Consider the following 24,804-nt stretch of genomic DNA (forward strand, 5'->3'; position numbering starts at 1 on the left):
GATTTTCTAAGTGTCTTACAGCGAAAACACAATAAATCGTTATATTAGCTTAGCACATAGCAATTAGCAGCCCAGCATTGATTCTAGCCAAAGTGAGCGATAAAAGTCAACATCGCCAAAAGATATTAATTTTTTCACTAACCTTCTCAGAATTCTTCCGATGACACTCCTGTAACATCACATTACAACATGCATATACAGTTTGATCGAAAATGTTTATATTTAGCCACCAAAATCATGGTTAGACAATGTGAAATGTAGACAAGCTGGTAAAGAAAAAGTCCTTGCGCCACTTAGACAGTGATCTACTCTTATACATAAATACTCATAAACGTGACTAAAAAATATAGGGTGGACAGGGATTGATAGACAATTTAATTCTTAATACAATTGCGTTATTACATTTTTTAATTTATCCTTACTTTTCAATACAGTTTGCGCCAAGCGAAGCTACGTCAAAAAACATGGCGTCCTAAGCCACTAAAATGTTTCGACAGAAACACGATTTATCATAATAAAAATGTCCTACCTTGAGCTGTTCTTCCATCAGTATCTTGGGCAAAGGATCCTTTCTTGGGAGAAATCGTCTTTTGGTGGAAAGCTGTCCTCTTGCCATGTGGAAATGTCAACTGCGTTCGGGATGAACTGAAAAGCGTGCCCAACTTTTCACATCGTTGCAAAAATAAATGTCCCAAAATCGCACTAAACGGATATAAATTGCTATAAAACGCTTTAAATTAACTACCTTATGATGTTTTTAACTCCTATAACGAGTGAAAAGATGACCGGAGAAATATAACAGGCTAAACTAACGCTTGGAACAGGTGCGCGCCGGTGTCCTCTAGGCTCATGACGCAGCTCCCAAAGAATGACTAGCTTCAGGGTTTTTTCATTTGTAGGGCCTGTGAACGCGCAATCGACCCCGTTGGAATCGTCATCACGTAAAGGCATCCAGGGGAAGACGTAAGAAGTGTCCGTATAGTCATAGCAACGACAGTGCCCTTATAACTGACTTCAGAAGAGTGGCCAACATTTCTCAAATCTGACTCCATGTCAGGGAAATTGCTGTAGAATGGGCTCTGTTCCACTTAGAGACAAAATTTCAACTCCTATAGAAACTATAGACTGTTTTCTATCCAATAATAATAATAATATGCATATTGTACGATCAAGGATTTTGTGGGAAGCCGTTTAAAAAATTTGCCAAATTAGCATAAATAGTCTAAACAGCGCCCCCATCCCCAACAGGTTAAAACATCCATAGACAGGACAGACGGACTGACAAACATGTGGACTAATACACACATGCACGTGCACACACGCACACACATTCGCAGAAACATTCTGGTATTTCTTAACACCTATATCGAATAAAATCAGAGCCGGATATATCTAAGGGCTATAACGGGAGCTTTCTAGAACGCCATCCTGAGGTCTGTCTTGCGTCATGGCGAATGAAGGAAAGAGAGGACCCCACGTTGCCAGCCCATTTATAAGGCCTCAGATCTGCCTAGCAACTCCATTCCAATTCTCACTATTTGCTGACATCCAGGGGAAGGTGTATGCAGTGCATCTCAACCAATAGAAGACATGCAAATTAATAAACTGACCTCAGAACAGCCTGCAGATTTCAGATTTCTCACTTCCTCATAGGAAAATTGCTCCAACTCGAGTTCTGTTTTACTCACAGATATAATTCAAACGGTTTTAGAAACTATCCAATAGTAATAATAATATGCATATTGTACGAGCAAGAATTGAGTACGAGGCAGTTTAATTTGGGAACGAAATTTTTACAAAGTGCAAACAGCACCCCCTATTGAGAAAAGGTTAAATAAATATCCATCTCTCACACCTCCCTCTCTATGTTCTGTTAGGATGTTCTGAGAGGCTGTGGGAAGTCAAAGTTTAGGGCCAATTCAAACACACTGACACTAACCCTAAGAATAGTTCTTATATCCATCATTGTGCGATTTATGTCTGTTTCTCTTCTTTCACGTCGGCCCATCGAGACGCTCCCCAAATGTTATTGTTCAACTGTCACTACCTGCGTTTTTGGTCCCTTATGTCGATTTCGCCTGTCCACAATAGCCTTTATATTATCCTTCTATTTTTTTCTTGTCTTCAAAGATGAAGAGTACAAATGCTGTCTGTTATAGGTTCATCTGTCTCCTCCTTTTTTCTTCATGTCTGATAACTATTGGCATCTCCAGCTGTACATACAGTGAGCTCCAAAAGTATTGGGACAGTGACATATTTTTTATTGTTTTGGCTCTGTACTCCAGCACTTTGGATTTGAAATGATACTGGCTATTAGGTTAAAGTGCAGTGTCAGGCTGTGGGTAACTGGTGCATGGAATCAGGCGAGCAGAGATGAGTGTACAAGGTCATTTATTCCACGAACAGCACCATGATTAAGCCTTTAATTTTATTCTAATGCGGTCAGTCATCATAATCATCAGGAGGTGCACCTGAAACATTTAAATATAACACCCAGGAAAATCATGACTTGGCAGAAACAGATAGCAACAGATAGACCAGTGAAAATGGCTGTGTTTATGTGGTATAAATCTGAAAATTAAGAGTTTTTTAATTAACGCACGCGATGCAACTGAAAATGGGGAGAACAGGCGTTCGTAGCTAAATGCTTTTGGTTAGCTTGAGAATAATGATTGCATGATTTATCATTCTAAGGTATGTACAGTTGAAGTCGAAAGTCTACATACATTTAGGTTGGAGTCATTAAAACTTGTTTTTCAACCACTCTTCAAATTTTGGCAAGTCGGTTAGGACATCTACTTTGTGCATGACACAATATATTTTTCCAACAATTGTTTACAGACAGATTATTTTACTTATATTCCCTGTATCACAATTCCAGTGGGTCAGAAGTTTACATACACTTAGTTGACTGTGCCTTTAAACAGCTTGGAAAATTCCAGAAAATTATGTCATGGCTTTAGAAGGTTCTGATAGGCTAATTGACATCATTTGAGTCAATTGGAGGTGTACCTGTGGATGCATTTCAAGGCCTACCTTCAAACTCATACTATTATTATTATTCTGACAATTCACATTCTTCAAATAAAGTGGTGATCCTAACTGACCCAAGACAGGTAATTTTGACTAGGATTAAATGTCAGGAATTGTGAAAAACTGAGTTTAAATGTATTTGGCTAAGGTGTATGTAAACTTCCGACTTCAACTGCATGTATGTAATATAGTAGAATGTTTTGAACCGACACTGAATCATAGGAGCTAACTACTAGCTATGTAAAAGTTGGACGGAAGAACGCCCAATGTAAAAGTTGGACGGAAGAACGCCCAGTGCTGCTTACCTGAGATGTCATCATCACACAGTCCTTCTTCGTAAGTGTTCGATATGACTTCCTTTGTGTCGGAAAAAGGTTGCTTTCAGAACAATTATTTTTGATTGAAAATAAAAACGTTTTTCTCTCGACAAAAAGACACAAATGAACCTACATAGCATATAACAATTTGCCTGTGAATAAACACACTGTCACGATTGTCGTCGGGAGAAGGAGAAGAGGAGAAGAGAAGAAGGAGAAGAGGACCAAAGTGCAGCGTGATAAGTATTCATAATACTTTTAATAAATATGAACACTCAAACAAAAACGACAAAACGAACAGTTCTGAAAGGTGCAACAAAAACACTAAACAGAAAATAACCACCCACAACTAACAGTGGGAAAACAGGATACCTAAGTATGGTTCTCAATCAGAGACAACGATAGACAGCTGCCTGATTGGGAACCATACCAAGCCAAAACATAGAAATACAAACCTAGACATACAAACATAGAATGCCCACCCACATCACACCCTGACCAAAAAAAAAAAGCGTAATTAAATTGTTTCCAACAGCACAGTAACAGTCACCAACACTCTGGTTAACACGAAAACTGCCTTACTAGCTCTGCTAGGGTGAATAAAATGGTCAGAGTGGTCTCATTTGTGTCTGGAAGTAGCTAGCAAGCTAGCCAACGTTAGCTTGGGTGCTTGACTGCCGTTGTAAGGCCAGAACGCTCGTATCAACCCTACCTCTCGGTCCAAACGTCCAGTGTGCGCTCCGAGAGTGAAACGGTGAATTTACAAACTGACAACACTGAATTTATGAGCGTCACGTTGTACAGCGCCATATTTTCTGTTCCATCCTAATGGAAACCCAGATAGTTTTTCATTTTTCATGGATTAGAAACACCATAATATTAATCTAATTAATTAAGCAAGTACCAGTCAAAGGTTTGGACACACCTACTCATTCCAGGATTTTTCTTTATTTTTTTTACTTTTTTCAACATTGTAGAATAATAGTGAACACATCACAACTATGAAATAACACTGGTCTCCCGCGTGTCCCACATTCTGTAATACAGACATGGCCTGCTCCTCCCTTATGTAAGGAATTAGGCACTTTCCCATGTTTACTGCAGTATGTATTATAGACTGCACAGTAGCCTAATAAACAAATAAACACATTATTTAATGAAATAATGATAAAAAAATACTCTTTCAAAATGCAGATGTTGATTTAGTTATGGATCCATAACGAATTACTATGGGAATGAATATCACTGACTACAGATGTATTGGAACAAAATTGTCTAATGAAGGCGAACAATTTAGAATCCTCCAATCCCGTAGCCTACTCCCGACCGTCACGTTGTACAGCGGAAACCCAGAGGGTTTAGTTTTTCTCTGAATAGTAACACCATAATATTAATCAAATTAATTAAGCCAAATTTCTTAAAATCAATCCCATATACTATGTTATTACAAAATAGGTTTTCAATTCTCTTGTAATGCCAATACGGAATACTACCAAATGCTTCTCAAAGATGCCCTCTGGTGGTCAAACTAGCAATAACTTGCAGTAACAGAAAACTTGCTGGTTTGTTAACCAATAACTTGCAGTGGCTGAAAATAAAATGACGTGCCACAGAATTCTGCAGCAGCACAGAAGGTGTGCCGCAGTTTGATGCAACTTTTAAAGGAGGAACCACTATACTCGTTCAAGAGTTTCTTTATTTTTCTATTTTCTACATTGTAGAATAATAGTGAAGACATCAAAACTATGAAACAACAAACATGGAATCATGTAGTAACCAAAAAAGTGTTAAACAAATCAAAACACATTTTAGATTCTTCAAAGTAGCCACCCTTTGCCTTGGTGACAGCTTTGCACACTCTTGGCATTATCTCAACCAGCTTCATGAGGTAGTCACCTGGACTGCATTTCAATTAACAGGTGTTCCTTGTTAAAGTTCATTTGTGGAATTTCTGTCCTTCTTAATGCGTTTGAGCCAATCAGTTGGGTTGTGACAAGGTAGGGGTGGTATACAGAATATATCCCTATTTGGTAAAAGACCAAGTCCATATTTTGGCAAGAACAGCTCAAATAAGCAAAGAGATACGACAGTCCATCATTACTTTAAGACATGACGGTCAGTCAATGCGGAACATTTGAAGAACTTGAACGTTTCTTCAAGTGCAGTCGCAAAAACCATCAAGCGCTATGATGAAACTGGCTCTCATGAGGACCGCCACAGGAAAGGAAGACCCCGGCACCTCACTCATGGGGTTGATAATTACAAGAACAGTCGATACCTACATTTATGTACAAGCCCGTATTATGATGTATATGTGATAAATGACACAGAATCCCAGGTGTGATAGTTAGACATTCCTGAGGGTCTAATGGAACCGTGTGTGAGGAACTTGGTTATAGATTAGGATGAACCAAGTCAGTACTGAGGTACTGGGTGACAGGTGATTGAAAGTGTTTTATGTGCATGCTGACCTTACCTGAGGGAAGGCATTGGATTTGTTTTGATATATGTATAATTGTTTGGATTATAGTTTTGGTGTCGGAAATTGTTGTATGAGTTGAGTGTATTCGATAACAGTGAATGGATATATGCTAGTCACTATCAAGAATGTCTATGAACTGAAATGAATCTAGACTGGTATAGAAAACAAGTCTTTAAGACTAGTACAAGAAGGGATACATTTGCGAATTGTGTATTGGGAAAGACATGTTGTGAGACATCTGGACATTTCATATTTTCTCTCTCTCTCTCTCTCTCTCTCTCTCTCTCTCTCTCTCAGAATAACTTAGAATGATAGTTAGGATTATAGTCATGCGGAGGTACTCCCATGGTGTACAGTTTTGATTCTGATGTTCTCTCAATCAGATTGTTTATGTTGGACACTTAGTCAGAAGTGTTTCCCACTTGTGGCAACCACCCAGTCAATTTCTGGCACAGACTACGGGAATATGTCTTTCTATTTCTTTTTCTTTTCTCTCTCTTTCTCTCCATTTTCTCTGCTGTCTCCTACTCACTCACTGTTATCTCTCTTGCTCTATCCCATTTCCTCATTGCACTCTTTCTTTCCATTCTCTAGCATCCCTCTGTGTCACGACATCTCTTTCAATCTCTGATCCTGCACTGACACAGTTTATCCCATAGGGGGGAGTGTGGTCTTGCTAACCAGACAATTCTACCCCTGAACCATCTCTCTCCCTCTATAAACTCAGCAAAAAAAGAGTTTATGACCCATAAACAATTAATGAACATGCACCTGTGGAACGGTCGTTAAGACACTAACAGCTTACAGACGGTAGGCAATTAACCTCTCTAGGCTAGGGGGCGGTATTGTCACGTCCGGATGAAAAGCGTGCCCAAAGTAAACTGCCTGCTACTCAGGCACGAAAGCTAGGATATGCATATTATTAGTAGATTTGGATAGAAAGCACTCTGAAGTTTCTAAAACTGTTTGAATGATGTCTGTGAGTATAACAGAACTTATTTGGCAGGCGAAACCCCGATGACAAACCATCCAGGCTTTTTTATTTTTTAGGTGTTTTTTTTTATGTGGATCTAGATTTCTAAGGCACTTGGTTGCAGTTCCTATTGCTTCCACTGTCAACAGTCTTTAGAAATTGGTTGATGTTTTTCCTTTGAGTAATGAAGAAGTAGCCATTCCCTATCTGGGTGGATAGCCAAGTGTACTGTTGTGGTTGGGGCGCGTGACCTGAAGCTCGCTCAACTTTCATTTTATCCGCTATTGAACACAGTCTATCCTGTCTTAAATTGTATCGATTATTTATGTTAAAAAATACCTAAAGTTGGATTAGGAAAGTTGTTTGAAATGTTTGGACAAAGTTTACAGGTAACTTATTAGATAATGTGCAGTCATGTCGGACCGGTTGGAACCGGTGTTTTTCTGAATCAAACGCCCCAAATAAATGGACATTTTGGAGATATAATGACGGAATTTATCGAACAAAAGGACCATTTGTGATGTTTATGGGACGTATTGGAGTGCCAACAGAAGAAGCTCTTCAAAGGTAAGGCATGAATTATATCGTTATTTCTGAGTTTTGTGTCGCGCCTGGCGGGTTGAAATATGATTGTCATGTGTTTGTTTGATGGGGTGCTGTCCTCAGATAATAGCATGGTTTGCTTTCGCTGTAAAGCCTTTTTGAAATCTGACACGGATGTTGTCAAATCGATCCCGTTAGCGGGATTTGATCCCTAAGAAGTTTTAAGGCCCAAGGCTTTAGGTTCTACAACCCCTAGGCCCAGAGCACAGAGGAAGGAAAGGCTCAGGTTTAGCTTGGCACTCAAACTGCCAAACCAGGACATCGCCAGCTGCGACCGCCAGCTGCTCGAAACCAGATACCAGGCACCCGGACTGGCAGCATGTGCATCCTGGCGAGGCCCATGCCCTTTTACCTTTCTCCCCTTGAGTGGCTAAAGGTTGATGAGTTTTGGACCGGTGCACCATGGTGGTAAATCCTTACTTTTTGAGGACCCAAAACAGGTACCTCAGTGTGAAAACACATGTGACTGGTCGAACAATCAATACCCAGGGTCCTCGGCGCTGCCAACCCCGTTTAAAAAGAAAAACTTTATTAAACTAGACAAGTCAGTTAAAAGCAAATTCTTATTTTACAATGATGGCTTACCCCAGCCAAACCTTCGCCTAACCCAGACAATGCTGGGCCAATTGTGAGCTGCCCTATGGGACTCCCGATCACAGCCGGTTGTGATACAGCCCAGGATCGCACCAGGGTCTGTAGTGACGCCTCTAGCACTGAGATGCAGTACCTTAGACCGCTGCGCCACTCGGGAGCCCATAAACTCATAACCATCCTTTGAAAGCTTTTTCTCTTTTTAGTGCTGAGGTTTAGGCCCACTGCTCGGTAAGTTTGATTGAACTTTATTCCAAACCAGCACATTGTGTCCATAATAACTTAATGAAAGTGCTTATTATTGTTTTGCACAACGGAAGCAAAGCTTGACTTAGGTAATGAATGGGGATAGTGGCTTTTTGTTGTGAATTTTTGCTAAGGCGTAATGGGGATGGATGAAGTTAGCTTCACTAATCATTGATAAATCATTCTCATTACACAAAGCGATTAGCGAGTTTGACTGCTTTTGTTCTGCTTGGATTATGTTGGAGTCTGATGGGCCTGTGAACAAGAGGCCAGTTCTACGAGCCTCTTACGACCGCAACGGATTCTTCAGCCCAAAATATTTGTTTTGATGTTACTAGCCAGATGACCTGTAGATGTCACATGTTCGAGAGAAAAAATGACAAAAATGAAATGACAAAAGAAATGACAAAAATGCAGGCAAAAAAACCTCCACACAATACAACATGAATAATATTTGTATCTGATACATGGGACTGTCAGTAAGAAGCAATCAAGTGAATCTGTGAATGGCTGCCCCAGCAGAGCACAGCCCACCTGTGCAGGGGTGGAGCCAGAGGGCACTGGACACCCCTGACATCTGATTGGCCAACCCGGGTGCCACCCCAAACTTTCATTCGCTACTGGCAGTTTGATGCTGATTGACATCTTATTTCACCTCTTGTTGAAAGAAGCATTTATTTTGACGTTTGGCGGCGCATTTTTCAAATCGAGGACGAGGAAGAGAGAATATTAATGTTGGTGTCGAGATACAGAAGAATATGAAGAGCATACAGAAGAAGAAGAGAGAATATTTCCACAGCTCCACAAGCTCTTTTCGAGATTGGCGAAAGCATGTAGTAACTGACTTTAAGGCACAGTTATGATAATGGGGATTTGTAATTGAGATTGGACTAAAATGTAGGTAATTGGATGCTTAGATGTAACCATAGACTGTCTTATTTTTGCATAGGGTCAATTTAACATGAAAAGAAAGGGACAGATATCAGATTTCTTTTTAAAGAAGCACAAAAAGGCAGATCAGGTGCAAACAGACCCCAGCCCTTGCATCACCACTGGACCCCAGAGCAGCTCCCTACCTGAGGCTAGTCAGTCAGTGTGGTCAGACTTCACAAGGACCCAGTCTACCACCACCAGGTCAGAGCATCTACCAGGCAGTCAGTCACATGCCCAGTTCAAAATGTTAGTTTAGCTTCAGCTTGTAATAGATGATTTTGTCAGATTAAGCCTCACTTTAAAATGTTGGTTGTTGATTCATGTGTGTTCTTGTTTTGATGGCTGTGGCATTTTTATTGTGATTATACACTAATGGTTATTGCGTTATTTTAATGTAATAGATGTATCAAGGGATGACACAGGGACTTCTGGCTCTGAGCGAGACAGTGAGGCAGAGCTGCCAGGAGATGTCATCGAGCCCCTCCCAAATGCATCAAGCACCAGATATGCTGTTCCAAAAGGACCCAATGGTAGGCCAGGCCTATACTTTAAACTACACTGCAGCTGTTAGTATTTAATCTTGTAGATCCCTTAATTATAAATTTCTATGGAGATATGACACATTATTTAACGTGAATTTCAGACATTTCAAGATCCAGAGAAGAGGGTCCTGTACAGCCGGGTTTGAAAACATTTCCCAGAACTCAGCATGGTACTCGGAAAAGGGCTTTCAACACGCTCTTGGTATAAGGTCAATTCATGGCTTGAATATTCTGTAAGTCAAGATTCGACTTTCGCCTGTAGGCACTTTTCTCTGCCCATACACCTGAATCGGCCTTTACATCACAGTCAGGTTTTTGTAACTGGAAAAAGGTGCTGTTTAAAAATTCTGGGTTAAAGCTCCATTCGAAGGCAGAGCATCATATCAATGCTATGTGTGCTTGGAATCAGCATAAAAAGGCTATTGACAGCAACTCATCAATGTTAGATGTCATAAATGAGGACCGGAAAAAGAAAGTAGAGAAAAACTGTACTTACATTAAAACAACTGCAGACGTGCTCCTATTAACTGCCACTCAAAATATAGCGCAGAGAGGTCATCGAGAGTCGGATGACTCTCACAACACGGGACATTCTTTCCTCTCATAGAAAAAAGGATGAATGCATGTGGTAATGCTAAGTACACAAGCCACCAAATCCAGAACAAAGTTCTTGAGGGCTGAGCTGAGATGTTACAACGTTAAATAATAAGAGAAGTAAAAGAAAGGGAAGTTTTTAGTGTAATTGCAGATGAAACCAGAGATTTAAAGAAAGAATAACACATGTCTTTAGTTGTGAGGTACTATTACAACGGGGACATCCACGAAAGCTTTTTACACTTTCAGTCAGCTGAAAGCTTAGAAGCAGCAAGTCTCACAAAAATGATAATTGATTGCCTTGACAAACATGGTCTGGACTACAGAAATAATCTCGTGGGGCAAGGCTATGACGGTGCATCCGTCATGAGCGGAAAGCATTCTGGTGTGTCTGCACCGATTAAAAACAGTGCAAGATTTGCATTTTATGTGCACTGTAATGCACATTGTTTGAATTTGGTTCTTGTCGATTCTGTAAAATCAGTGCCTGAGGCAGTTAACTTTGTTGCTCTCCTGCAGAGCTTTATAACTTTGTATCTGGCTCGTATGTTCATCTCAAGTGGCTTGCAGCTCAGAAAGAGCTGTATCCACAGCAGCAGCCCAGGGAACTACAGAGACTTACGGATGTAAGGTGGGCATGCAGATACATGGCATGCCGTAATCTGAGGGACAGGCTTCCAGCAGTTCTGAGAGTGCTACAGGATATCACACTTGAAAATAGTGGTGATAGATCAGTGGAGGCAAGGGGCCTTCTTTCTCAGATTTACATTTCATAGGGCTTTTGGTTACCTTTTATAAAGTGCTTGGTGATGCCAAATGTCTTTCTGACATGTTCCAATTAAGCTCTCTTGACCTAGCAAGGGCTGTGGATCTAGTAGGTGCCCTTACAAACACATTACAGGACTACAGAAGTGAGGGTTACTTTGGAGAACTATGGAAAGAGGTTGAAGAGATTGCAGAGCACAGCAAAATAAGTCTACAAACAGTGTGTAAAAGACAGTCGAAAACAAGCTTGAGATTTCACGACACATTGATGGTGAGCACTGTAGGACAGAAAAATAGTGACCAAAGTGATGGTGAGAGCTTCCAAAGGGCTATCTTTTATCAGGTGCTTGACAGTCTCACAGCTGAGCTGCAGAGGTGTTTTTCAAAGTATAATTGGGAGATATTGCAAGGGATCCAGTCTCTCAACCCAAAGAGTAAAACATTCTTGAATGAGGAGCCTCCGTTTGCCTTTGCTCAGACCTTTGAGTCAGATTTAGAGGACCTCAAACATGAGGTTCATCAAACCAAGCGGCTTCTTGATAGGACAGAGACAAGTGGAAGGGACAGACCGTCTACTCTCCTTGACTTTGTTGTGTTTCTAAAACCTTATAAAGAGGTCTTCCATGAGCTATTTCCACTTTGTAAGATTTCTGTTGTTACATCAGTCCTTCTTGCAAGAGAAGCTTCTCAGCTTTAAAACTGATTAAAACCCACCTTAGGACAACAATGGTTGATGACAGGTTAAGTCACCTCAAAATTCTCAGTGTTGAGTCAAGGAGGGCACGCTCCCTCAACATGGATGAGTTTGTGAAACATTTTGCCAGTTCTCACCAGAACCGCAGAATTATGCGGTTTTAAATCTACCTAGGATCATTTGGCACTTAGGCCGTCCCTCTGGTCATGAATAACACCTGCACTGTGTACTAGCTAGTACACTGACATTCTAAAATGATCAATCCAAAGGGTATCATGTCACACAGATTTAATTTGGTCTTGATTAGGCCATTTCCAAAACGTTCCTTTGCTATTAGTTTACATAATATATATGAGCATAAAAATGATACTGTACGTTTGTAATATTGATGGGCACCAACATTTTTTTTTTTTCAAGTCCATTTCTGCTTGATACCTGATGTCAAATTGCTGTGTGTTTTTTTGTAAATGTACTTATTTACAAATGTACTTACTTCCAAATGCTATCTTATCTCCTTGGTGCGTGAGCTTTATTTTCTGAAAATATTTTGGATGTTTAACACGTATAGACCCAGATTATATATTCATGAAAACAGAGTGGCCCAAGTCTCTCCAGTATGTGAGTACAGTACTGTGTGTGTGTGTGAGAGAAAGAAATTAGGCTGCAGTTCCGAGGTAGAGACACTGACTATTCATAGTATGTTAAAGAATTCTAGTGAAGTAACCCTTTTGGTCCACATTATCAGCCACATTGAAGAACTCTGGGTTAAGTGAATTTTCTAATCAGCAATCATAGGATTCATTCATGCTCCTTAGATGCCAGGTTAGGGTTACACACACATTTTCTGTCATGGTCTATGGACCCCCTGAAGTAGCCATGGCTGCCCCCTGACCACCCCATAAATAAAACTCTAGTTCCGCCACTGCACCTGTACCGGCTATACCAGAGACTCAGAGATGGGGGGGCGTTTCTTGCCCTGGTGGCTGAGAGAGAGGGTGTGAGGGGAAGTCTTTGTATCATAAGAGAGAGAGAGGCAGAGACAGAGTGTGTGTGTGTGAGAGAGAGAGAGACAGAGTGTGTGTGTGAGAGAGAGAGAGAGACAGAGTGTGTGTGAGAGAGAGAGAGAGAGACAGAGTGTGTGTGAGAGAGAGAGAGAGACAGAGTGTGTGTGAGAGAGAGAGAGAGAGAGAGAGAGAGAGAGAGAGAGAGAGAGAGAGAGAGAGAGAGAGAGAGAGAGAGAGAGAGAGAGAGAGAGAGAGAGAGAGAGAGAGAGAGAGAGAGAGAGAGAGAGAGAGAGAGAGAGAGAGAGAGAGAGAGAGAGAGAGAGCGAGCACCAGGGTTTATTTTTCAGAATATGGTGATTTGATGGCTTGAGAGTGAATGCATGTGCTACTCTAGAATGCCAGCAGTGTTATGGGCTGGCACCTTAAGGTTCCTAAGGACACTTAACTTGAGGTTAGAAGGACACCTGCTTCATGGTAACATACTGGGACAGCATTTCTGTACGGCCGCGAGTTTGCATCCCTGTAACCTCTTCTTACACCGCAAATTCCCAGCTAGTTAAATCGTCCTTACATTCCCTTAGCCTTGCCCTCTGAATCGGACAATGTTATCCCTACCAACCCTGAGACCCTCATACCCCATTCCAGATGTTTAGATAGCCTATTGACACAAGCAAGTCATTTCTCACAGAGATGAAGTGGTCTTATAGGTAACCAAAATCACCCGTGCATGCACCCATATACCATAAGAACATGAAGAAACACTTAACTTTGCCATTCAACCTCAATCTACCCGCCATATTGACGAAAGACCTCAACAAATGATGGTTACTCTAAGAGGTCAATCTCCCAATCTCCCCCAGCCCTCCTGGCCTGGCTCAGGCTTTAGGAATGTGTGTGTGCCAGGGTGTCATGGAGAAGTTACGTTTATTGTTTCAAGAAAGAGGTGGGGAGACGGGGAGTGTGTGTGTGTGTGTGTGTGTGTGTGTGTGTGTGTGTGTGTGTGTGTGTGTGTGTGTGTGTGTGTGTGTGTGTGTGTGTGTGTGTGTGTGTGTGTGTGTGTGTGTGTGTGTGTGTGTGTGTGTGTGTGTGAAAAAAGGGCAGGTGTAATAACAACCAGGTGAGACGAGCTTTGAAATCTCCGTGGAATGTGACCGCTTCTCAAAAACGAGGGATTAGAAGAAAAAATATAAATAATAATGTATATATATATATAAATGAGAGAGAGACAGAGAGACAGAGAGAGAGAGAGAGAGAGAGAGAGAGAGAGTGAAATAGATGGAGATTCATTATTGTTTACCCCCTTTTTTAAAGGTCACAACTGTACTTCACCTCTTAAAAATGCAACGGTTGTAGTGATCATTGCGATGTGAAAACAGATCTACTGAACTGAGGGCAGTGCCAAATTCACTCTTAGCAGAGGGTCCTGTGCCAGTGAATGTAGTGTTTCAACTACTATATTTACCTAGCAGCTTTTTATTTCATGTTTTAAAACAAGTTTTTGTGTCAAATTCTGATTATTCTTGTATTGTAAATTAGCAGTTGTCAAAGAATGAACGGTAACAATATTAGGTGGAGGTATTTAACATTCAGAGTAGGCCCACTAGACTACATTAATAATAAGTAGTGTACAAAAAATCCCTTTCCTTAAACCTTATTCCTGCCTTTTATAAGGGCAGTCCAGTTAAAAACATAATTTTCCTGTTGTTTCTATGATATTTCCTCACTATGAGGTCGAAATAACACTGAAATTGTGAAAATTATGATAATACCCTTTTTGTGTAAGAGCTGATGTAACTTTTGGCCCACGTTACGACATCACAATGTGATCTGATTATAATAGACCAATGACTGTTCAACTGGGTAAGGGGATGTGCTCTCGACCATCCTACCGGCCAATCTGGGCTGTGTATGTAAATATCTTTCGATTTGTTTCCTAACGCCAACAACAACCTGTTGGTCCCGTGTGGCTCAGTTGGTAGAGCATGGCGCTTGCAACGCGAGAGTTCTGGGTTCAATTCCCACAGGGGAACCAGGATGAATATGTATGAACTTTCCAATTTGTAAGTCGCTCTGGATAAGAGCGTCTGCTAAATGACGTAAATGTAAACAACAGACTGTGCATTTCAAGGGCCAAAAGTAGCTCAGGGAAATAAATTCTGAAAATATATTTTGGATTTATTTTAATGAAATAAACATAGACATTGATTTATTAGACATACAGTGATGATTTAAAAAGAAAATGACAACAACTGCATGGGGGCTTTAATGACTGGTTATTATTTTACTACATTACATCCCTTTACCAGTAACGCAAATCAGTGAGACATCTCAGGAGCCCAAAAAATGTAGATTCCAACCATTTCTCAATTTCTCCTCATCTGTTCCTTTGATCCTTGTTTGTGTATACTTGCCATTATTGATGTGTATGCCCCGAAAACAAGAAATTCGATGATATAATCACATGCCTACATTGGCGGACTATTTCTACTTCTCTTCTCGGCATAATGCATGCATTCTCAAATTTTTTCTCCACTCATTTCTTTAAAGCATGTGGCGGCAGTTAAATTACGGGGTCATCTGGTTCTCTGCCGACAGACCCCAAAAGATGGAAAGTTACAAGAGCGTGCACACACCGTTTTATACCTGAGAGGTAACCTCTCCCTAAGCAGGACAGACATTTGATGGGGCCTGGGAGTCCAGAGAGAGAGTAAGAGAGACTTGGAAGGAGAAAAAGAGAGAGCGAGGGGAGGAGAAAAAGAGAGAGAGATGGATAGTGAGATAGAGATCGAAAGTGATTTGCTTGGAGTGATTTTGTTTGACTTGGGGGGGGCGGGGGTTGGGGGATGTATCTAAAACTTTAGGTGACAGAGTAGGTAAATTCGACTACAAAAAAAAGTTCCATGTTCTGCAAAGGAACATCTTTGCTGTATTATGCAAGGGAAACAGTTTTGTAAAAAAATAAAAATAATCTTGCTGAATGTTATATTTACCATTAACTACATTTCCATCCACAGTTTCAATGCGAGTAAAGTCATACATCATTTAAAAAATCACCACGGCTATGATGGAAACAAGAAGATTCTGGAAAACTGTATAGATGCCGACAATATACAGTTCGTTCGACATGGCGGGACCTTTTCCTCTCTCTGTGTGTTTCATAATTTTCCTTCAATTTGCAAGAGGCTGAATGTATCTCAACGGAGAACGCATGCAAGCGAGTGAAACAGAGCCCCCTGTGACTCTGTATGTGTAGCCCATCTATCTGATGCTGTCTGGTCAAAAAGAGTATGATATTGTTGCCGCCCATATCATTGAATGCAAGGGAAGCCAGTGAGCTTTTGGCCTCCCTTGATAATTTATTTTGTACAATAATAGCCCATCAGCACAGAGCTAACCTGAGTGAGCTCAACTGTTAACGGTCCTAGCGCACCAAAAGAAAGTGTCAAGGGAAGCCAATTTGGATTTGGCTTTACACCAATCACATCAAATCAGAAGCCAAAGGTCATTGAGAGAATGTTATTGTTGCATCTCGTTGTGTTGTTTCCTCCAGTGGCTAGCTAGCTAGCTAAAATTGTCCCTTTCCAAAAACACCATGGATGAAGAAAGGGATTTGACTTTTTATTTAATTCTCCGTACTGACCAATGATTGTAACGGCAATTCTGATCCAACCAAAAATTCATACATTGTGCCTTTGGCCTGAGAGGATGGAAGTTCAAAATGTAACTACAGTTGAAGTCTGAAGGTTACATGCACCTTAGCCAAATACATTTAAATCCAGTTTTTCACAATTCCTGACATTTAAATCTAAATAAAAATTCACTGTCTTAGGTCAGGTAGGATCCCCACTTTATTTTAAGAATGTGAAATGTCAGAATAATAGTAGAGGGAATGATTTATTTCAGGTTTTATTTCTTTCATCACATTCCCAGTTGGTCAGAAGTTTACATACACTCAATTAGTATTTGGTAGCATTGCCTTTAAATGGTTTAACTTGGGTAAAACATTTCAGGTAGCCTTCCACAAGCTTCCCACAATAAGTTGGGTGAATTTTGGCCCATTCCTCCTGACAGAGCTGGTGTAACTGAGTCAGGCCTCTTTGCTCTCACACTTTTTCAGTTCTGCCCACACATTTTCTATAGGATTGAGGTCAGGGCTTTGTGATGGCGACTCCAATACCTTCACTCTAGCCATTTTGCCACAACTTTGTAAGTATACTTGGGGTCATTGTTCATTTGGAAGACCCATTTGTGACCAAGCTTTAACTTCCTGACTGATGTCTTGAGATGTTACTTCAATATATCCACATAATTTTCCTACCTCATGAGGCCATCTATTTTGTGAAGTGCACCAGTTCTTCCTGCAGCAAAGCACCCCCACAACATGATGCTGGCACCCACGTGCTTCACAGTTGGGATGGTGTTCTTCAGCTTGCAAGCATCCACCTTTTTCCTCCAAACATAACGATGGTTATTATGGCCAAACAGTTCTATTTTTGTTTCATCAGACCAGAGGACATTTCTCCAAATACTTCGATCTTTGTCCCCATGTGCAGTTCCAAACCATAGTCTGGCTTTTTTTATGGCGGTTTTGGAGCAGTGGCTTCTTCCTTGCTGAGCGGCCTTTCAGGTTATGTCGATATAGGACTTGTTTTACTGTGGATATTGTCACGGTCGTCATAATGAGTGGACCAAAGCGCAGCGTGATCTGGGTTCCACATCTTTTTATTACTAGGTGAAACTCACAGCAAAACAAAACAATAGATCTCAAACGAATCGTGAAGCTAACAATAGGTCTAACAGGCAACTATCCATAGTCAAGATCCCAGAAAGCACAATGCGGAAATGGCTGCCTAAATATGATCCCCAATCAGAGACAACGATAAACAGCTGCCTCTGATTGGGAACCATACCAGGACAACATAGATCATTATTCATCTAGATAACCCACCCTAGTCACTTTCACGCCCCAACCAACATAAAGAATAAGCAGATCTCTATGGTCAGGGCATGACAGTACCCTCCCCAAAAGGTGTGGACTCTGACCGCAAAACCTGACTCAATAGGGTCGCCGCCGGAGGATCCGGACCGTAGATCGTCGCCGGAGGCTCCGGACAGGAGGGAGACTCTGGCTGCTCCGGACAGGAGGGAGACTCTGGCTGCTCCGGACAGGAGGGAGACTCTGGCTGCTCCGGACAGGAGGGAGACTCTGGCTGCTCCGGACAGGAGGGAGACTCTGGCTGCTCCGGACAGGAGGGAGACTGCTCCTGACTGCTGGCTGCTCCTGACTGAAGCCCGTCGATGGAGGCTCCGGACTAGAGGGCGTCGCTGGAGGCTCCGGACTAGAGGGCGACGCTGGAGGCTCCGGACTAGAGGGCATCGCTGGAGACTCCGGACTAGAGGGCGACGCTGGAGGCTCCGGACTAGAGGGCAATGCTGGAGGCTCCGGACTAGAGGGCATCGCTGGAGGCTCCGGATTAGAGGGCGACGCTGGAGGCTCCGGACTAGCGTCCTTCATTGGCGGCCTCATGGCATAACTCCTCACTGGAGGCTTCGTGCCATGGATCCTCACTGGAGGCTTCGTGCCATGGATCCTCACTGGAGGCTTCGTGCCATGGATCATCACTGGAGGCTTCGTGCCATGGATCCTCACTGGAGGCTTCGTGCCATGGATCATCACTGGAGGCTTCGTGCCATGGATCATCACTGGAGGCTTCGTGCCATGGATCATCACAGGAGTTTTCGTGCCATGGATCATCACAGGAGGCTTCTTGCCATGGATCATCACTGGAGGCTTCATGCCATGGATCATCACAGTAGGCTTCGTGCCATGGATCATCACTGGAGGCTTCGTGCCATGGATCATCACTGGAGGCTTCGTGCCATGGATCATCACTGGAGGCTTCGTGCCATGGATCATCACTGAAGGCTTCTTGCCATGGATCATCACTGGAGGCTTCTTGCCATGGATCATCACTGGGGGCTTCGTGCCATGGATCATCACTGGAGGCTTCGTGCCTTGGATCATCACTGGAGGCTTCGTGCCATGGATCATCACTGGAGGCTTCGTGCCATGGATTATCACTGGAGGCTTCTTGCCATGGATCATCACTCACATATTCTGACCAAATAACTATTCATAAACATAACTAAGAAATACATGTTGTATAGGAAATGATAGATACACTAGTTCTTAATGCAATCGCCGTGTTAGAATTCTAAAAATAACTTCATTACGATATGCAGTTTACGTTATGGCGAGAGCGTGCCCAAAACCTGGCCGCAAACTACTAGTACACATGTACGACAGATATATGAAATAACATCATAAAATGGGTCCTACTTTTGATGATATTCCATCAGAATGTTGTACAAGGGGTCCTTTGTCCAGAACAATCGTTGTTTGGATTTAGAATGTCCTCTTCTCCAGTCAATTAGCACGGAAAGCTAGCAAAGTGGCGCGAAGCTCTCCTTCCTGAACATACGCAGACAAAGCAACACGCCTAACATCCCGAAAAAATTTCAATAATCTAATAAAACTATATTTAAAAAACATACTTTACGATGATATTGTCACATGTATCAAATAAAATCAAAGCCGGAGATATCAGTCTTCTATAACGACAGCTTTACAGAAGGCAAAACCAGGTCCCTTCACGCGCTCTCCAGAAAACAGGAAACTGGTGACACGTCATACAAAGAGCTTTTATTCGACCCCAGATCAAGTTATACACTCCATTTCTTCTCTCACTGCCTGTCGACATCTAGTGGAAGACGTATGAAGTGCATGTATACTGATATATATCAAGGACATTTATAGGCAGGCCCTAGAACAGAGCATCGATTTCAGATTTTCCACTTCCTGTCAGGAAGTTTGCTGCAAAATGAGTTCTGTTTTACTCACAGATATAATTCAAACGGTTTTAGAAACTAGAGAGTGTTTTCTATCCAATAGTAATAATAATATGCATATTGTACGAGCAAGAATTGAGTACGAGGCCGTTTGAAATGGGCACCTTTTATCCAGGCTACTCAATACTGCCCCTGCAGCCCAAACAGGTTAACTTGGCTTTCAAAGACCTTAGAAAGGCAGGGTAGGATAGATATAGGTCTGTAGCAGTTTGGGTCTAGAGTGTCTCCCAATTTGAAAAGGGGAATGATCACGGCAGCTTTCCAATCTTTGGAGATCTCAGACGATACGAAAGAGAGGTTGAACAGGCTAGTAATAGGGGTTGTAACAATTTCGGCAGGAAATTAAAGAAAGAGAGGGTCCAGATTTGTAGAGGTCCAGATTTGTAGAGGTCCAGATTTTTCAGCTCTTTCAGAGCATCAGCTATCTGGATTTGGGTGAAGGAGAAATGGGAGAGGCTTGGGAGAGTTGCTGTGGGGGGTGCCGGGCAGCTGACCGGGGTAGGGGTAGCCGGGTGGAACTCATGGCCAGCCGTAGAAAAAGGCTTATTGAAATTCTCAATTATAGTGGATTTATCGGTGGTGACAGTGTTTCCTAGCCTCAGTGCAGTGGGCAGCTGGAAGGAGGTTCTCTTATTCTCCATGGACTTTACAGTGTCCCAGAACTTGTTTGAGGTTGTGCTACAGGATGCACATTTCTGTTTGAAAAAGCTAGCCTTAGCTTTCCTAACTGCCTGTTAGTTGGTTCCTTGGTTGGTTGGTTACTATTGGTTCCTATCTTCCCTGAGAAGTTGCATATCACATATGAAATTCCATGCTAATGCAGTACGCAACAGGATGTTTTTGTGCTGGTCAAGGGCAGTCGGGTCTGGAGTGAACCAAGGGCTGCAATGGCGAACTTGATCAAATGTTGAGGTGTTGGTAGAATGTTTTCTTTTGCAGTGACATTTGCAGTATCTGACCATTTCTGAAAGACAACAACAATTGCAATTTGTTGTGGATCTGTAAACAGATCATTTGAATGCAATAATGTTTTGCATTCTCTTTTTCCCTAACCTAAATATGCTGCACTGCCCGTGAATTCTAAAACATTGTCTACTCTGAAAAAAATAGGCCTACTTACATTGGTAGCATACACACTTGAATGCGAAAGATTCAGTCTTTTAACCTGTTAACTAAATTCTACTGTATGTTGTAAACCGTGCACTGTGTCAGATGCAAAGAGATAAGCATGGTCATTTGGTGTATGGCTATACGGGAATATAAACTCACAGCCAGAAAAAGTGAGGAATTTATTCTACACACCTTCTTAATATTGAGTATTATCTCTCCAAACTCCCATTCATTCACACCTCTGAGAAGCAGAGGCTCTGTTGTCTTTACAGGTCTGTAGGTTTGATGTCTGATTGGTGGTTAACTTTACAGTAATTCTATTGGTCAATAACTTTGATTTTGAATCCAAACAACAAATGTTATAAATTCATTGTCTCTGTCTTTTATGTTCCTGACCTGGGCTGGTGAGAGACTTACTTTTTATCTCTCTCTCTCTCTCGCTCTCTCGGGCGTTCTACCCGGCTCCATGGCCGGACCCGTGGTCTGGGCGGGGGCAAAGACCCGCAACGGAACCGACACTAGTCACCCCCCCTACCCTCCCCAGTTGGTTTCAGGTTTTGTGGCCGGAGTCTGCACCTTTTTGGGGGGGGTACTGTCACACCCTGACCATAGAGAGCCTTTCTATTCTCTATTTTGGTTAGGTCGGGGTGTGACTAGGGGGGGTGTTCCTATCTAGGTTATTTATTTCTATGTTGGCCTGGTATGGTTCCCAATCAGAGGCAGCTGTTTATCGTTGTCTCTGATAGGAGATCAAATTTAGGCAGCCATTTCCCCACTGTGTTTTGTGGGATGTTGTTTTTGTGCTGTTGCCTGTGAGCACTCCAGAACGTCACATTTCATTTGTTCTTTATTGTTTTTGTGCGTTTCATTGAATTAACATGTGGAACCCATATCACTCTGCGCTTTGGTCCGAGTATGCTTACAACATGGAGCGTGACAGTGCAGAGAATGGAATCCGAAAATCTAACAATAAACTTTTTTTCAACAAGTCAAAATACGTTTCAATTTACTCTTCAGATACCCTCAAATGTAATCAAACTATAATATTTCTTACGGAAAGGAGTATGTTCAATAGGAAAACAATTTTAGCAGGTGCGTCCTGTCTTCATAGCGTGCACAAACACGAATTTCAAAGACTGTGTCCCTGTACTAAAACTGATATTTCTTCTTCGTTTTTGAAGTTATAAGCTTGAAACCTTGAACATAGACTGCTGACACCCTGTGGAAGCCATAGGAATTGCATCCAAGGAGCTAATTTCCAGTATACCCTTATACTTTCCATTGTAAGAGCACGGTCTCTCAAAAAAAATAATTCTGGTTGTTTTTTGGGGGATTTTCTCCTACATGCCTATTTTGTTATATTCTCCAACATCATTTTAAGATTTCTACAAACTTCAAAGTGTTTTCTTTCCAATGGTACCAATTATATGCATATCCTGGCTTCAGGGCCTGAGCAACAGGCCGTTTATTTTGGGCAAGTCATTCAGGCGGAAATTGAGAAAAAAGGGGCCTAGCCCTAAGAAGTTTTAAACCTCTTAAGGATCCGCCCTTTTTTTCAATTTTCGCCTTAAATAACATACCCAAATCGAACTTTCTGTAGCTCAGGCCCAGAAGCAAGAATATGCATATTCTTGATACCATTTGAAAGGAAACACTTTGAAGTTTGTGGAAATGTGAAAGAAATGTAGGAGAATATAACACAATAGATCTGGTAAAAGATAATACAATGAAAAAAAACGTTCTTTTGTAAAAAAAAATTGTGCCGTCATCTTTGAAATGCAAGAGAAAGGCCATGATGCATTATTCCAGCCTAGGTACAATTTAGATTTTGGCCACTAGATGACAGCAGTGTATGTGCAAAGTTTTAGACTGATCCAATGAACCATTGCATTTCTGTTCAAAATGTTGTATCAAGACTGCCCAAATGTGCCTAATTTGTTTTCATAACTTTTCATGTTCGAAATCGTGCACTCTCCTCAAACAATAGCATGGTATTATTTTATTGTAATAGCTACTGTAAATTGGACAGTGCAGTTAGATTGAAAATAATTTAAGCTTTCTGTCAATATCAGATATGTCTATATCCTGGGAAATGTTCTTGTTACTTACAACCTCATGCTAATCGCATTAGCTTGCGTTAGCTCAACCGTCCCGTGGAAAGGGATGGCCTTCTGGCTTTCTTTAGACTAGTTGAGTATCTGAAGAATCAGCATTTGTGGGTTCGATTACAGGCTCAAAATGGCCAGAAACAAATAACTTTCTTCTGAAACTCGTCAGTCTATTCTTGTTCTGAGAAATTAAGGCTATTCCATGCGAGAAATTGCCAAGAAACTGAAGATCTCGTACAACGCTGTGTACTACTTCCTTCACAGAACAGCGCAAACTGGCTCTAACCAGAATAGAAAGAGGAGTGGGATGCCCAACTGAGCAAGGGGACAAGTACATTAGTGTCTAGTTTGAGAAACAGATGCCTCACAAGTCCTCAACTGGCAGCTTCATTAAATAGTACCCGCAAAACACCCGTCTCAACGTCAACAGTGAAGAGGCGACTCCGGGATGCTGGCCTTCGAGGCAGAGTTGCAAAGAAAAGACATCTCAGACTGGCCAATAAAAAGAAAAGATTAAGGCAAAGAACACAGACACTGGACAGAGGAACTTTGAGTCTGTGTAGACATTAACAATGTCTACACTGTATTTCTGATCAATTTGATGTTATTTTAATTGTCAACGTCGTGTGTATAGGTGGCAGGGAAGTCAGACGCAGGAGAGTAAACGATGTGTATATGGAGACTTTTAATAAACGTCCATGACATGCTCCAAACACGAGTAATATACATATATCAAAATAAAATGGGTACAAGGACCCATCGCACACCTATACACTAATAAAACAACACTTGACATAAAACAATCTCTGACAAACACATGAAGGGAAACAGAGGGTTAAATACACAACAGGTAATGAATGGGATTGACAACAGGTGTGTGGGAAGACAAGACAAAACCAATGGAAAATGAAAAATGGATCGATGATGGCTAGAAGACCGGTGAAGTCGACCGCCGAACACCGCCCGGACAAGGAGAGGCAACGACTTCGGCAGAAGTCGTGACATTACCCCCCCCCTGACGCGCGGCTCCAGCAGCGCGTCGACACCGGCCTCGGGGACGACCCGGAGGGCGAGGTGCAGGGCGATCCGGATGGAGGCGGTGGAATTCTTTTAACATGGAAGGATCTAAAACGTCCTCCACCGGAACCCAGCATCTCTCCTCCGGCCCGTACCCCTCCCAGTCCACGAGGTACTGAAGGCCCCTCGCCCGACGTCTCGAATCCAAAATGGATCGAATAGCGTACGCCGGGACCCCCTCGATGTCTAGAGGAGGCGGAGGAACTTCACGCACTTCAGCCTCCTGGAGCGGGCCAGCCACCACCGGCCTGAGGAGAGACACATGGAACGAGGGGTTAATACGGTAATTAGTGGGCAGTTGTAATCTATAACATACCTCGTTCACTCTCCTCAGGACTTTAAACGGCCCCACAAACCGCGGACACAGCTTCCGGCAGAGCAGGCGGAGGGGCAGGTTTCGGGTCGAGAGCCAGACCCTGTCCCCTGGTACGAACACCGGGGCCTCACTGCGGCGACGGTCTGCGCCAATTTTCTGGCGCCTTATGGCACGCTGAAGGTGGACGTGGGCTGCCTCCCAAGTTTCCTCAGCGTGCCGAAACCAATTGTCCACCGCAGGAGCTTCGGTCTGACTCTGATGCCAAGGAGCCAGAACCGGCTGATACCCTAATACACATTGAAAAGGGGTAAGGTTAGTGGAGGAGTGACGTAGCGAGTTCTGGGCTATCTCTGCCCAGGGCACGAATTTCGCCCACTCCCCTGGCCGGTCCTGGCAATAGTACCGCAGAAACCTGCCCACATCCTGGTTAACTCTCTCCACCTGCCCATTACTCTCGGGGTGAAAACCTGAGGTAAGACTAACCGAGATCCCCAGACGTTCCATGAA

Source organism: Salvelinus fontinalis, chromosome 8 (genome assembly GCF_029448725.1).
Source record: "Salvelinus fontinalis isolate EN_2023a chromosome 8, ASM2944872v1, whole genome shotgun sequence".
Taxonomy (NCBI): domain Eukaryota; kingdom Metazoa; phylum Chordata; class Actinopteri; order Salmoniformes; family Salmonidae; genus Salvelinus; species Salvelinus fontinalis.